This window comes from Leptinotarsa decemlineata, unplaced genomic scaffold (assembly GCF_025532065.1).
Source record: "Leptinotarsa decemlineata unplaced genomic scaffold, Ldec_3_MD MMD2_tig00004204_RagTag_RagTag, whole genome shotgun sequence".
Lineage (NCBI taxonomy): Eukaryota > Metazoa > Arthropoda > Insecta > Coleoptera > Chrysomelidae > Leptinotarsa > Leptinotarsa decemlineata.
In genome coordinates, this window is record NW_027412603.1 from 393,182 (window position 1) to 405,778 (window position 12,597).

Here is a 12,597-nt window from a genome sequence, read left to right on the forward strand (position 1 = left end):
TGGAACAAAACTATTCAAACGAAGTTCTTATGAATTTGTTTATTATTTTTGGACAGTGTGACAAAATTATCAGCAGAACATGTAGAAAGTTCAATGAAATGTATCCGAATCTACCGCCAATAAACCTCAAGAAATTTATACAGGGTGTTCCATTTAAAATAATCAAATTTCAGCAACTTTTTCAAGCAAACGAAAAAACTGTATTTTTTTACCACCCTGTATTGAAGTAACGGAGATTAGGCTGACGTGTGGGAAGTGTCCAAGTATCACCTAACTCCTAACCAAATTTCGATATCGTAGAACTTCTTAACTAAAAGATATCGGTATTTTTAGAAGTCATGATTTTCAAAGAAAAAAACTGAAATTAATTTTTATTTCGAAAACGGTAACAGATAGGTATAGGAAAAATTCAAGAAAAGTTGTCGGGCAATTGTTGGAGACTCCAAAAATAATATTATATACAGAGTGTTCTATTTGAAAAATCAAAGTTGCTACTGCTTTCTAATAGAAGCGGCAACACCGCATTGTCGAAAATATTCTAGTTGGCTAGAGAATGTCCGAATATGCCCTTTATTGAATTTTCAAAGTGATCCGTTGTCTGGTTCACCAGAAACGTCTAATGTGCCATCCACCGTGAATCAGCCTGTATATATTTAGTATTGAATGTGTAGAATTAGTTGAAAGACACGCCAGATGAAGCCATTGTATGGCGAAACACGTGTTGCGTTTTTGTAAAACAATTTAGTGAAAATCTCACAATGAAGTGTTTTTGGAATAGGTACGTTAGTTATGGATTTTCATCAAGTATCGGCCGATTCCATCATATAAAAAATTATTAACAAGAAATGAAAGAATTAAAAGATTCCAAACCAAGTAACTTCACGACGTTTCGATTGTTAGTATCCACAATCGTCGTCGGGTGATAACTGTTATCACTCTCAGAGCCCCGCTGAAAAAAAGCGACGTTTTGGCCGTGTGCCTCCTGCCAAGGCACACACCATTTAATTGTGCTTGATATTGAATTCATTCAATGATCATTACAGCTGTCGCTATCGTGTTGGGCCAGATACTCCTGGAAAAAGATATTACAACAACCAAAACGATGCCCAGTATACAATGCAGTAAAAGCTATGTTATGAAATCAGCCGATACTTGATGAAAATCCATTACGTATTCAAGAAACACTTGAATATGTAGAAGCTATCTGAAATAACTGCAGCCTACTCCTGAAAAAATTGTATTCGAATTTTCCGATTCGTAAATTCATAGGAAAGTATCTAAGTTTTTTAGACATATTTTAAAACAGAAGGATAAAAATAAAGCGCCCGAGCAGGGACTTCCCTGGACCCTTGGATTAAAAGTCCAATGCTCTACCGACTGAGCTACCCGGGCGACGATAATTTGATAAGAACACGCAGTCATAACATGCAATATCAATTATGAATGCAATTGAATTTTTAAAACTTGTATAATAGTATGATTTGTAACTGTACACGGTGTATTCAATTCGTTTTAATACATGGAAGAATAATTTTTGTAGTTTGGCTGTATGCCTAGATTGGGTTTTCTATATTCCGTATTTTTTTAAGTTGAAATATTCAGTACAGAACCGGTGTGAAGTTAGTTAGCTTCCAAACTCAGCAGGTCTTTTTCCGGAAATACCCGAATGGTCAGTGGCGTACCGAAATCGTGAATAATATGTTTGTTGGGTTTCTGATAAGCCCTTATGTGAAAGTATACAGCTTTATTGTATATTTTGTATCTATAGTCTATTTCAAAAGAGTGTAGAGTAATAAAATCTCATTAAGTATTCAAAAGCGCTACAGGGTAATCCGTCAATAAATTCTGTCACTTCCCTAGTCCGCATTGCAAAATTATGTCGTTTCATAAAGAGCAGGTAGGTATCACCCTGTTTTAAGGGATTTGTCCATTGTTATCGACAGATAAATACTGAGCCAGAGGCGCGCTAGTGGGATAATTGCCAAAAGAATATGCATTCATAAAAATTATATTAAAGGAAATAAAAATTTAATACAGCAGAACAGTGTTATTAAAAAAATATAAAATGTAACAATAAAATATATACGAACCGAAATCGGGAAATACTCACAAACACACACGAACGAACTTTACGTATTGAAACACTTGTGGGGACTTTAAATCAATTTATTCACGAAAACGACAAGAACTTTACTGGATACGTTATTACAATTTGACACTTGAACAATACTAAAACTGTGAACTTCCCTTAACGTTTAACAACACTCTATTTATACCCTAATTGAATGTTCTAGAGATTACTAGGTACAATTTTCGAGAAACTTCCGAGAAAATAATTATTCAGACTACCCTTAATTCTAAACCCTAACCTAAGCAAAAGTGTCACTGTCACTGATACACTGGTCTCTGTCCAGATTGCTTATCCCGCTACAGTATATTTACAATTCAATTAAATTATTCTACATCAGTATAGTCTTCATCCGAAGAACTGTCATCATCCCCTGGTGTTATAATTATAGGGTCAACCACCTGATCGACCAAGTTGTCCAGTTCCCACATTTTATCTTCCTCTTTTAAAACATGCTGGATTGCTTTTTGCCAGTTTTCTGATGTGATTTCCATAATGGCTTGATCAAACAATACCTTGACATCTTTCATTTTAAATGTGGTATTGTGCCTTGCAACATATCCTTTAACTTGTGCCCATATAAGTTCTATAGGATTTAATTCGCAATGATATGGCGGTAGGCGCAGCACAGTTACTTTATACTTTTCTGCTACATCTTCTACGGCATATTTCATGAAGCGAGATTTATGTTGTTTTACTCTGGCTAGTAGTTCCTTCTTTACTGAATTCGTCTCAAACTGAATACCTTTTTTTGACAGCCAGTTAATAATTTCTTGCTTTCTCCAAGCTGAAGTTGGTACCTTCTCTAAGCGCCTTGAATGGTAGCTTGCATTATCCATAACCACGACCGAATCAGCTGAAAGAAATTTTAACATTTCCCCGAAGTAGTCTTCGAAGACATCCGAATTCATGTCCTCATGATAATCTCCCGTCCGGCACGACTCAAAGCTTAACAAACCTTCTTTTAAAAATCCGTCTTCGCTTCCAATGTGAGCAATTATAAGCCTCTTCCCTTTTCCCGAAGGCACTTTAATACCCGTCGAAAGGCCTTCTATGAAAGCTTGGCGAGAACTTGTTATATTTTTATCTTGCCACATTTTTTTGACTATATAACCTTCGTTTATCCACGTCTCATCAAGATAAAAAATTTTCTTTTGCTCTCTGCGGTACTGCTTTATAGTTGTCAAATATTTTCGTCTCCAGCAAACAATTTCATCACTTTCCAGTAATAGTGCCTTTCGATTGTGCTTTTCCCAGGCAAAATTCATACTTTTTAAAGTTTTCCATAAAAGTTTTCTGGATTTCAAAGGAATATCGTTATCTTGGCTTATCTCGATAAATATTTTTTCAAGAGTGGGTATTTCCTTTTTAAAATAAAACGAATGAACTTTTCTTCGAATGTCACATTTGGTGTCTTCATCTAAGATTTTTATTGGTCTTCCTGATTTTCTCTTGCATGGACTTACCTGGCCTGATATCTTTCTTTCTCGCAATAATTTAAAAATCGTGGACTGTCCAATTCCAGTCATTCGGGCACATCGCTCAACACTTTCTTGCACAGACAAACTAGGGTGATCGTGTTTTATGCAATCATATACATTTAAAATTATAACTTTTTCGCAAACAGATAGCGGAGAATTTTTTACACTTCTTTTCTTTGGAGTAAATGTCCCCATTTTATAACTTTTTCACTATTTCTATATCACAATATCACTGTACGTTTAATTGGTGTAGTAACAATTACTATTATAACTCGAATGTTTAAGACACCATTACAATATATTTAAACCCTTTTTCTTAATTACCTGGGTTTAATAGGTATTGCATGATTGGTGGGCAGGGTCAAAAAGGGATTATTATAATGACATGGCACCTCGGAACTAAGTGTTAACCCTTTTTTGAGAAATCATGCTCAAGTATATGAACCCAAATTGCATATTAAATAAGTTTACAAGAACCACTAAAATTAATCTTAATCTTTTTTTAAGAAATTTTACTTACCTAAATACATGTAGGTACTTAGTTTTAGACCAAATTACTTCCCAAAAATGGCCTTTTATTATTATCTATGTCTGTAATTTTTAATTTACTTTAATTATTAAGTTTAATAATCCAAAGATTTGCCTACGCCCATGGACGACAACGAAATTCAGGCAAATTTTATGACACTTCATGATTTATTACTCTACACTCTTTTGAAATAGACTATAGAAATATCTCTTCAGCCTCGTCCATGGGGGGTTGAACACGCCCCCGAAATGAAAAAACGAAACGTAAAGCCCCTTCAAAATACATATGAATGATTTCTATTGTTACATTTTATATTTAGTACCAAGGAAAATCTTGTCGGCCCCGTCCAAGTGGGTTAAACACGCCCTCGAAATGAAAAACAATAATATATGTGAAAGAAACGAAAAGTCACTTAGATATTGATATGAATGATTTCTATCAGTAAATGTCATATTTAGAATCAAGAAAAATCTCTTCGGTCCCATCCAAGTGGGTTAAACACACCCCTGAAATAAAAAAAATAATGTAAAGGAAACAAAAAGTCACTTCGATATTGATATGAATGATTTCTATCATTATATATCATATTACTTACGCAAGAAAATAACTTACCGTACAGATGTACATAATCTGAATATTCGAAATAAAGGCCTACTGACTGTACCTCCCTTTAGAACTTGCGTGAAGTTAGCGTCGGACGCCAGCGTCCAATTCTAGCGCCCGCCCCCCACTCCTGAGTCTGATTTACACCACACAACTAATAGAATGTTGATTCATAAAGATCGCTTATTTGGCAACCAATATTTTTAACATAATTATTTCCTCTTAGAATCGACTTCAAACTTGAAAATATCATTATACTGTATGCAGCTTTTATATTCTGTATTATAATGACGAGGAGACATTGACGTGAATGTTATATAAAACACTTTTGGGTCACAACTGGTGGAATTTATGACCAAGTGAAAAATTCATCAGAAGAATGATTCATTGAATGGGTAATTTTCAGAAAATTATTGGTGTCATAGAAAAATGAACTCCCATCACTTGAGTGGAATAGTTCGCTTCCCAAACTGTCAATTGTCATCAGTTATTTCCGAGTGAAAACTGTTATCAGCTATAATATCCCAAGGACATTGATAACTAACGAAATAATTTTATCAGTTTTCGAAAGCACGTTATTTGGTAACATCCCGACGCCGAAGGCGGAGGGATGTTACCTAAAATAACGTGCTTGAGGAAGTTGTGATAAAATTATGAGTTATTTATCAATGTTCGAGGGATATTCGGTGAGAAAATTTTTTGCAATTCGAACAAAATTATTTATTGAACACACAGTTATTAAAAGAACAACTCGTATAATGATATTCCGTTGATCTTGCTGTATTTGCCTCGGTTACTGCATAGGTGTTTCCACGCATACTATTGACTATTTGGTTATGATGTTCCTGATCAATATTCAAATAAGGTTTTATGGAATTTCCATTATTGTGCCCAGTAATTTTCAACAATTGCTGTTCTTGAACTCCACTCTTAGCTAGTTGACTGATTGCAGTTGCTCTATTAGAGTGATTGGTTATTTTTCTCTGTTTCGTATCCAAGCCAATTGCTTCAGCAGAAGATTTCGTCCATCCGTTGATTATATTTCTACCCAGAGGCATATTGTCATACCAGTTATCGCTTCCTGTCTTCCAGTGACGATTTGGCCTTAAAAATAGTCTATTTGTCTTGATATTTGTGCCTCGTTTTGATAATAATTTAATGAATAATCTGACAGGACAAGCATTGTTATCACTATTTTGAACTAACAATTTGCTAGAGGCGCAGTTCTTTGAACCCCCTTGGCAGGTTTCACTGAAAATTGGATTATATTCTATCCTATTAGTTGGAGATCCATTGTTGTCTTTTTCGATATAAAAATAATCAAATAAGCAAGCAGCACCTTCACCACCTCTCCAAGCCAATTCCAAGTGTATTTTTTACTATTGACAGTATTTTTTGGTGTATTTTCTTCAATGATTTTGTCAATTGCCGCATCATTTTGAACACCAAAGCGAGGAAGTGACATTTTCGAAATAAATTGAATTACTGAAATGTCAAACAACTTTATTGTGTTGGTTGCTTAGCAATGTCATGACATAAGTGATAACTACCCGTGAAAACTATCCATGGGTAGTTATGAGTGTAATGATGGTTTCATTGGTTATTTCGACACCACATGACTAGAAATAGACAAATTTGATAGGATAATTTTTTTGGCAAAAAATTTTCAGTGTAATGATGGTTTCATTGGTTATTTCGACACACATGACTAGAAATAGACAAATTTGATAGGATAATTTTTTTGGCAAAAAATTTTCAGAGAAATGATATACTGAACACTGAATTTTCAGTCCTTCAAAATAGTGGTTTCATGAAAAAATACCCCTTTCACATTAGATGTTTAATTTTTTCCCCCTTAAACTGGCTTGTGTCCCCGAATACGACTCAATAAAAAATGTTAATGGAGAGATGACATACTGGACTCTAAATTTTCAGCCCTCCAAAATACCGAACAAAAAAAACACCCCTTCCATATTAGATGTTTAATTTTTCCCTCTTAAACTGGGAAATGTTAACGAAGAGATGATATACTGAACTCTGAATTTTCATCCGTCGAAAATACCGGGAACATACAAAAAAAAACACCCCTCCCAAATTATATGTTTAATTTTTTACGTCTTAATCTGGCTCGTGTCCCCGAATACGACTGAATGGAAAATGTTAATGAAGAGATGACGTACTGAAATCAGAATTTTTAGCCGTCCAAAATACCTGGAACATAGAAAAAACCACCCCTTCCACATTATATATTTAGTTTTTTCCCTCTCAAACTGGCTTGTGTCCCCGAATACGACTGACTGGAAAATATTGATGAAGATATAATATACTGAACTCTGAATTTTCAGCCGTCCAAAATACCGGAAACACACAAAAAAACCACCCCTCCACATTAGATTTTTTATTTTTTCTTTCTCAAACTGGCTTTTGTCCCCAAATATAAGTGGAAAATGTTGATGACGATATGATATACTGAACTCTGAATGTTCAGCCGTCCAAAATACCGGAAACATACAAAAAAACCACCCCTTCCACATTAGATTTTTAATTTTTTCCTTCTCAAACTGGCTTTTGTCCCCAAATACGACTAAGTGGGAAATGTTGATGAAGATATGATACACTGAACTCTGAATTTTCAGCCGTCCAAAATACCGGGAACACACAAAAAAACCACCCCTTCCACATTAGATTTTTTATTTTTTCTTTCTCAAACTGGTTTTTGTCCCCAAATACAAGTGGAAAATGTTGATGACGATATGATATACTGAACTCTGAATTTTCAGCCGTCCAAAATACCGGGAACATACAAAAAAAACACCCCCTCCACATCAGATGTTTAATTTTTTCCTTCTCAAACTGTCTTTTGTCCCCGAATACGTCTTACTGAAAAATGTTGATGGAGATATAATATACTGAACTCTGAATTTTCAGCCCTCCAAAATACCGGGAACATAGAAAAAACCACCCCTTCTATATAAGATATTTAATTATTTCCTTCTCAAACTGGCTTGTGTCCCCGAATACGACTCAATAAAAAATGTTGATGGAGAGATGACATACTGGACTCTGAATTTTCAGCCCTCCAAAATACCGAGAACCAACAAAAAAAAATTCCCCCCAAATTAGATATTTAATTTTTTCCCTCTTAAATTGTCTCGTGTCCCCGAATACGACTAAATAGAAAATGTTAATGAAGAGATGACGTACTGAACTCAGAATTTTCAGCCGTCCAAAATACCGGGAACATACAAAAAATCACCCCTTCAACATTAGACGTTAAATTTTTTCCTTCTCAAACTGGCTTTTGTCCCCGAATACGACTAACTGGAAAATGTTGCTGAAGATATGATATACTGAACTCTGAATTTTCAGCCCTCCAATATACCGGGAACATACAAAAAAACATCCCTTCCACATTGAATATTACTCTCAGGCATGGTTCGGTTTCAATTGGAAACGTTATCTGGCCCGATATTTCTACTTATGCGTACTTTTTGTTCCTAATGAATTGTATGAAGTGATTATGACTTGAAAAATGCTGTTTTTTCAATAGTTCTGATAATTGAGCTCAGATGACTGAAAGTAATAATATTTTCTTTCATCAATACGTTTTTTGTTTCTTATATCAACCGAATCCAAATTTGAATGTAAACGAAATTTTAAGATACAGTTTTGAACAGAGATTGCGCAGATTATAGTGAGTGTATAGTTTATTTCTGAGTTTAATCTATTCACTCCACTCCTCTTCAATTCACAATTCATCATTCTTTTCTGCAGACAAACATTCATCAAACTCATAGTATAATCGGAAACATTTCGGTTCTAAAGTCTTATTACACGTTTTGCATTAAAAGCATTTTTCTGTTTCATTTACGTATTGACCACATATCAAACAATACGGAATCATTTTTTCTGATTTCGTCAATAGGTATTTTTTAATTTTAGTTGAAGGGGTTATATTTTTAGGAGTGATTAATTTTTGGGAAAGAAAGTTTTTGGCTTTCTACTACTCCATCTGATACAAAAAAGGGGGGGAAGCGGGGGGAAGGGGGGTAGAAAGCCAAAAACTTTCTTTCGCAAAAAAGTATTTTTCAAGTTCTAAACGGTAATTATCGAGGTCAAAACTTCTATCTAACTCAATTTTATTGAGAATACAATTGATGAAGTGCAGAATAAAGATTCCACAATTGTAAGAGTCGGATTGTTTGGGATCATTTTCGTTTTTTATTTTGAATTCAGTCAAGTTGTAAGGATTCATTAAATGACCATTTAACATGGTAATGAATTTCCTGAATTTCTCGAACATATTGTACTGATATATTTTCGTTGCTCCGTTTGGATCGATGTATGAGAATGTATTATCTGTGAAATTGACGACCATAAGCGTAAAGTGTCTGTTATGCAAGATAGGTATCATATTAATTTTTCCATGAAGGTCTTTGAAAATATCATCTCCGAAAAACTCTGTATCTAGTGAGTTGAGTTTGAAAAACATAAGTTCTGTTTTATATATGTTCCATATTTTCACATTATGATTTTGGGAATCAGTTTGCAAAAGATCAGCAATTATGAGGAAGACAGTGTTGGAAATATACAAAAATTTGTCCAAAGTAGAATAATCTTCAATTGTTAAATCATAAGTACAGTTATACCGCGCAACAACATAATTGCCCAAATAAATATTGGACCTGTAATAGTCAATTTTCTTAATGAGATCATTTGATTTGATATCCTGATGCTCTAATTTGAAATACGACTTCACATTGAAATTACTGGTGCAAATAGGGCAATAATATATAACCCCTGGAGACTTGTATCGCACTTCAAATGAATCCATCTTCTACAAAGATCACAGTTTACCCAATTCATATTTTTTGCATCTTCGAATTTACCACATATTGGGCACAAGTTAGAAACATCCGAAGAAAATTGTAATAGTAAGAGTTGTAAATCGTTACAATATTTCTTTATATCTAAAGGTTCAGAGAGTAGCTGGCTATTAAAAATTCTAGAAGTGACTATATCCAAAATGTACAAAGGTAGAATATTTGCTTCAAAAGTCATTTGTACCGACTGATACTTTGAACTGATGATCTTCCAATCTTCCTCTTCGATTTTTTTATATGTAGCATACAACGTTCTTTTCTCGTTGTAGAGTTGCAAGAATCTGATGAAGTTTTCGAGGAACTCCTCATTCGGGGACACAAGCCAGTTTGAGAAGGGAAAAATTAAACGTCCAATGTGGAAGGGGTGGTTTTTTTGTATGTTCCCGGTATTTTGTAGGGCTGAAAATTCAGAGTTCAGTATATTATATATTCATCAACATTTTCCAGTTAGTCGTATTTGAGGACAAAAGCCAGTTTGAGAAGGAAAAAATTGAACGTCTAATGTGGAAAGGGTGATTTTTTGTATGTTCTCGGTATTTTGGAGGGCTGAAAATTCAGAGTTCAGTATATCATATCTTCATCAACATTTTCCAGTTAGTCGTATTCGGGGAGACAAGCCAGTTTGAGAAAGAAAAAATTAAACGTCTAATGTGGAAGGGGTGATTTTTTGTATATTCCCGGTATTTTGGAGGGATGAAAATTCAGAGTTCAGTTTATCATATCTTCATCAACTTCTTCCAGTTAGTCGTATTTGGGGACAAAAGCCAGTTTGAGAAGGAAAAAATTGAACGTCTAATGTGGAAAGGGTGATTTTTTGTATGTTCTCGGTATTTTGGAGGGCTGCAAATTCAGAGTTCAGTATATCATATCTTCATCAACATTTTCCAGTTAGTCGTATTCGGGGAGACAAGCCAGTTTGAGAAAGAAAAAATTAAACGTCTAATGTGGAAGGGGTGATTTTTTGTATATTCCCGGTATTTTGGAGGGATGAAAATTCAGAGTTCAGTTTATCATATCTTCATCAACTTCTTCCAGTTAGTCTTATTTGGGGACAAAAGCCAGTTTGAGAAGGAAAAAATTGAACGTCTAATGTGGAAAGGGTGATTTTTTGTATGTTCTCGGTATTTTGGAGGGCTAAAAATTCAGAGTTCAGTATATCATATCTTCATCAACATTTTCCAGTTAGTCGTATTCGGGGACACAAGCCAGTTTGAGAAAGAAAAAATTAAACTTCTAATGTGGAAGGGGTGATTTTTTGTATATTCCCGGTATTTTGGAGGGATGAAAATTCAGAATTCAGTTCATCATATCTTCATAAACATTTTCCAGTTAGTCGTATTTGGGGACAAAAGCCAGTTTGAGAAGGAAAAAATTAAACGTCTAGTGTGGAAAGGGTGATTTTTTGTATGTTCCCGGTTTTTTGGAGGGATGAAAATTCAGAGTTCAGTATATCATATCTTCATCAACATTTTCCAGTTAGTCGTGTTCGGGGACACGAGCCAGTATAAGAGAGAAAAATTAAACATCTAATGTGGAAGGGGTGTTTTTTTTTGTTGGTTCCCGGTATTTTGGAGAGCTGAAAATTCAGAGTCCAATATGTCATCTTTTCAATAACATTTTTCATTGAGTGGTATTCGGGGACACAAACCAGTTTAAGAAGGAAAAATTTAAACATCTAATGTTTTGAAAGACACCGATAATTTTCTGAAAATTACCCATTCAATGAATCATTCTTCTGATGAATTTTTCACTTGGTCATAAATTCCATCAGTTGTGACCCAAAAGTGTTTTATATCTATCACATTCACATCAATGTCTCCTCGTCATTATAATACAGATTATAAAAGCTGCATGCAGTATAATGATATTTTCAAATTTGAAGTTGATTCTAAGAGGAAATAATCATGTTAAAAATATTGGTTGCCAAATAAGCGATCTTTATGAATCAACATTCTACTAGTTGTGTGGTGTAAATCGGACTCAGGAGTGGGGGGCGGGCGCTAGATTTGGATGGCGTCCGACGCTAACTTCACGCAAGTCCCTTTAGAACGGAATATTTTAGACGTTCATTTGGCTACCAAATCTATTCTCTGTGCAATCCGGTTCTGAATATTATAAGAACACATAATGCTCACAAATTCAGACAATTTTACAAAGAACATCTTCTTGAATCTCAAATTTCATAAAAATGTTTTTTTAGGTTTTAGCGAAATATGTTCTTTTTTTCTTGTATCACCACACAGGTTTGTTGGGGATATGTGGAAGAATATTTTCTGTCGTGTTTACACAACAGAAAATAAACTTCGGCCTTTATTTCCATATATAAACCTTGATTTCTGATATTTATTGTATTCTTTTGAATGTGGAAATAATAAAGACGATTTTTATTATTATTATTATTTAGTATCAAGAAAAATCTCTTTGGCCCCTTCCAAGTGGGTTAAAAAAACACCCCAGAAATGAAAAAAATTCTTCGAAATTTATATGGATGATTTTCATCGCTAAATTTTCCATTCAGAGGTTATAGAATGTAATGGAAAATTCCCACATTTTTTTTGAATCAAGCTGGAGAAGTATAAAGCCAAAACTTTCTTATCCAAAACATCCAAGTACATTTCACATATCATATACCCTTAGGTATTTCCTCATATTCATCAAGTAAATAAAAGAAGTCCTCAACTGTAAAAGATTCAATAACTGTTTTCAAACAGAACAATGTTTATTGTTTCAGTCCACTAGAAAAAAATGTTGTATAATAGTTCAACAAATCACTGAAATGTTTGGTTAGTCTATATCTCGGTAGGCAGGGGCGCCGACTCTGTGGGTGCTCGGGTGCTCCAGCACCCACGAGAGGTAAATAGTGAATGCGGATCACCCACGACTGTGAATATCTGAAATAATTTATTTGGTTTCTCATATTATTATTTTTTCGAGATAATAACTATCCTATGACGTAACCAATGTCTGTGCCAA

At 34.4% G+C, this 12,597-nt stretch overlaps 1 non-coding gene across 1 annotated transcript; it reads right to left on the bottom strand.

Annotated features, from left to right (window-relative positions):
* Positions 1 to 1,322: 1,322 nt before the first annotated feature.
* TRNAK-UUU (transfer RNA lysine (anticodon UUU)) lies at positions 1,323 to 1,392 on the bottom strand. The gene has a single exon. It is a non-coding gene; the product is annotated as a tRNA-Lys (tRNA).
* Between the last annotated feature and the right edge of the window lie 11,205 nt (positions 1,393 to 12,597).